Genomic DNA, 4,526 nt, shown 5'->3' with positions numbered 1-4,526 from the left:
GCCACCAGTGCCCAGCTCGGCTACATTTTGAGCCCCTGACTCAAAACAATCAAACAACAAAAAGAGCCATAATAGTCCCTGTTTCTGGACAGAGCTCACTTGCAGAACCCAGTGACTCCTTATTTTGAGAAGCCCAAGGCTGCAAATGGCTCAGAACAGCTGCTCAGTCTCTCTACTATTCCATCAGGAAAAAGTCTCTACTATTCCATCAGGAAAGAACAAGAAGGAAGGCTCCGGCTGTGGCTTCCTGTGAGAAAGGCTAACCAGCCTGAAGGGGAGCTCCATTTCTTAAAGAAATACCTCTTGCTTCAAACCTGAATATGTCCACGATTTTTACTAACATTTTTTGAGCCAAACATATTGAAAATTTAGCAAATGCATATTTCCAACATCAAGAATTAATAACACAAGACTATACTTTCGGGGATCATTTCTATAGTTCCTTACTAGAGAAGTTTCTCTGATCGTGCACAGTACCGGAAACCACGAGGAGGAGGTGCAGTGCTTTCTCCTGAGCAAGACGCTGGCTCTTGGTGTTGCTTTACTGCAACTGCCATTTGCCATGGATGATCGTTTTTATTCTCTTTTGAGGGAATAAGAGGGAGAGAGCACAGTCTGAGTGGTTAAAAAAAAAACAAAAGAAAGAAAAAATTAATAACAGGCTGGAAGTATGGCTCAAGTGATAGAGTACCTGCCTAGCAAGGTTGAAAGCCTCTAGTTCAAACTCCTATACCACACACACACACAAAGATGAATTATCAACATTTTTCTTCTTATTATTATTATCGTCATTTTTTAGAGGAGGCTGGTCTTGCTGAGGCTGGCCCTGAACTCCTGGACTCAAGTGATCCTCCCACCTCAACCTCCAGAGCAGTTGTGACTACAGGCACATGTCACCATGTCAAGCAACATTTGTCTGATTTGCTTTTAGTTTTTCCATTAACAAATACAAAACATCACAGGTACAGCCGATGGCCCCTTTAATAATTTGTTTTGGCAGTACTGGGGTTTGAACTCAGGCACTCTACCACTGGAGCTACCTCCCCTTTCCCCAATCAAGGCCCCTTTAATGGTCACCTCGATCCCATTCATTACCCCTTCTCACCAGTCAGCCTTTCTGAGTCTGGTTTGTATCTTCCAATCTGAATTTAATGGTGTTCAGATGTAATGACTTATAGTCAATTACAGTCTACTGTGAACTCTTGGGTCTTTAGTAACAAACAAGTCCTCAGCTGCTATGGTGTTATCTATGGAGCTCAGCCTAGAGAATAGCAGAAGCTCTTCGCCATCTGCAGGCTCCCTATTGTGAAACCAAGGGAATGCTAGTTTGGTTGTCATTTCCCCAACCCATCTTCTTCACTAGGCAAAGGTCACAGTGCAGCTACCAAGAGGAGGGATGGGTTTCTGGATCTTCCTCTCCTTCATTGCATCTTGGTGTAACACACACTTAGGGTTCTTTTCCTTTAGGCGCCAATGAAATCCTGTCAATCTGGGTTCCCGGTGGAAGTGAACAGACCTTCAACTGTGTTAAGGAGAAAGGGAATTCCAAAAGGAAGATTAAGCTGTATGCCATGTGGTGACAGAGATTACAGACATGCACAGCAAAGACCAGATGCCTGCCTTACCCTAAGCGTACACACACGAGACGCGAGTTGCCCCAAGTCCCCTGCTAGACTGATAAGAAAAAAGGGTCACAAAATTGGGAGTGGAAAAAATGGACGTTACTACTGACCTTATTGAAATGAAAATAAGAACAACAATATGACAAGAAATTAGACAATAGGTGAAATGGTTAATTTCCTAGAAAAAATACAAATTACTGGCTTGAGAAAAATAGGAAAATTTAATAGACCTGTAATGAGTACAGAAATTGAGTTAGCAATTAAAAGTTTTTCCTACAAAGAAATACCCATGTCCAGAGGGCTTCCTCAGCGAGTGCTATCAAACACATAAAGAACTGGCACTTAAACTTTAGAAGTTCTTTCAGGATAGAGGAGGAAGACCTGCGGAGTGGCAAGTGGCAGAGCACCTGCCTAGCAAGGGACAAGACCCTGAGTTCAAACCCCAGTACCGCCAAAAACAATAAATAAAAAGAAAACAGAGCAAAGAACAATTTCCAACTCGTTCAGTGAACGAGGCAGCATTACCCTGATAGCAAAGCCAGACGAAGCACCATAGGAAAAGAAAACACAGGCCACTGTTCCTTATGAACACAAGTGTGAAAACCCTTAGTGTTAGCCAACCAAGTCCAGCAACATCACATGTACATCGTGATTAATACCCCCAAATCAATTAATGTGATATACTAATAGGTTAAAAATAATAAAAACAGCAATATTCATCCCCATAGATGCAGAGAACCATTTTATAATGTCAAACACAATTCATGATTAAAAATAAATGCTCTCAACAAACCTAGCTAGAGGGCACGTTACCAAACTGACTGGGGCACGTACGACCCACAGCCAACATCATTTGTAATGGCGTAGGCCCAAGTGCTTTTGTCTTAAGACTGTGAACAAGACACAACTGTCTACACTCACCACTATACTTTCTAACCAGTATGATAAGGACAAAAGCAACAACAAAACAAAACCCCCAAACTATTGAAGACATCACAAATGACATAATCCTTTATGTAGAAAATTCTGAGCAATCCACTCATAAAAAAATCTAAAACTAATACATTACTTTGGTAATGCTGCAGGAGACAAAGTCAACTTCATTTCCATTTTTTTTGTTTTGCGGTGTGGGTTTTGAACTCAGGACCTACATCTTGAGCCACTCTACCAGCCCTTTTTTGTGTTAGGTATTTTCAAGATAGGGTCTCGCAAACTATTTGTCTGGGTTGTCTTTGAACCACAATCCTCCTGATCTCTGCCTCCTCAGTAGCTAGGGTTACAGGTTTAGGCAACCAGTACCCGGCTTCTTCTTTTTTTTTTTTTTTTTTAGTACTGCTGGGATTTGAACTCAGGCAGGCACTGTGCTGCTTGAGACACTCCACCAGCCCTCCATATTCTAGCAACAAACTATCCAAAGATGAATTTAATAAAATAATTCCATTTACAGTAGGATAAAAAGAGCAAAATACTTATAAGTAAGTTCATCAAAGGTAGTGCTGTATAGATAGATAGATAGGTAGGTAGGTAGATAGATAGATAGGTAGACAGACAAGTAGACAGATAGATAGATAGACAGACAGGTAGATAGATAGATAGATAGATAAACAGACAGATAGGTAGCTAGGTAGATAGATAGATAGACACACGCACACATACACTGCTGAAAACAAAACACTACTGAGAGAAATTAAAGACGATATAAATAAATAGGCATATGATCATAGGTTGGAAGGCTTAATATTGTTAAGTGGTAATTTACCAAAATTTGATTTAGATTCAACCTAATTCTTATCAAAATCCCAGTAAGCATTTTTGGGGTAGAAATTGAAAAGTTACAAGATGCACACGGCAACACAAAGACCCTTGCAGAGGCCAGTTTTGATAAGGAAAAACAGTTTTGGAGGACTTACACTACTTACAGTTTCAAAACTCATGAGTAGAGCTACAGTAAACAAGACAGTATGGTATTCAGACGCAGGCACATGGTAGCCGTGTGAAACTGAATGGAGACTGTGGAAATGAACCCTACGTTCATCTTAAACTGATTCGTGTGTGTGCCTGTGTGGGGCTGGGGTTTGAACTCAGGGCTTTGCACTTGCAAAGCAGGTGCTCTACTGCTTGAGCCACACCTCCAATTCACTTTGCTCTGGTTATTTGGGAGATGGGGGGAGGGTCTCCGGAACTATTTGCCCAGGCTGACTTCTACCCAATCTCAGCCTCCCAAGTAACTAGGATTACAGGCGTAAGCATTGGCACCCAGCTTTTTTAAATACATTTTTTTTTTGCAACAGACTCTAGCTATGTTGCCCAGACTGGCTGCAAACTCATGACCCAACTGTTTCTTGAGTAGCTGGAATTACAGGCATGTACCACCACACCCAGCTTTAACTCAATTTTCAATGGAGATTCTAAGACAATTTAATGGGGAAATAATTTTTTTCATCAAACGGTGCTGAGACAGCTGGATATTCTTACTCATAACAAACAAACAAACACACACCAAAAACCTTGAATTTAGGTCTTTACCTTATATCACAAATAAAAATCATCTCAAAATTCATCATTCATTTAAATCTAAGAACTAAAACTAGTGTAGTGACACACACCTATAATCCCAGCACTCAGGAGGTGGAGGCAGGAGGATCACCAATTCGAGGCCAGCCTGAGCTACACAGTGACTCAAAGTCACTGGGGTTTGAACTCAGGCCTCACACTTGCCAGGCAGGCACTCTAACCCCTTGAGCCATGCCTCCAACCCGTTTTGTTTAGTTATTTTGGGGATAAGCTCTCACCTTTTGTCCAGGCCAGCCTGAACCACGATCCTTTTATTTGCACTTCCTACCACAGCTGAAATGACAGGTGTGTACCACCATTCCCAGCCACTGTTTGAGATGGGGTCTTGTG

The 4,526-nt window shown here is 41.5% G+C and overlaps 1 non-coding gene across 1 annotated transcript; it reads left to right on the top strand.

Moving 5' to 3' along the window:
* The first annotated feature begins 408 nt into the window (after positions 1–408).
* LOC141423539 (small nucleolar RNA U3) lies at positions 409–624 on the top strand. The gene has a single exon (XR_012448389.1). It is a non-coding gene; the product is annotated as a small nucleolar RNA U3 (small nucleolar RNA).
* The last annotated feature ends 3,902 nt before the right edge of the window (positions 625–4,526 follow it).

The sequence above is a fragment of the Castor canadensis genome, chromosome 5 (genome assembly GCF_047511655.1).
Source record: "Castor canadensis chromosome 5, mCasCan1.hap1v2, whole genome shotgun sequence".
In the NCBI taxonomy this organism is placed as follows: domain Eukaryota; kingdom Metazoa; phylum Chordata; class Mammalia; order Rodentia; family Castoridae; genus Castor; species Castor canadensis.
This window is presented reverse-complemented; position numbering and strand designations above follow the sequence as displayed.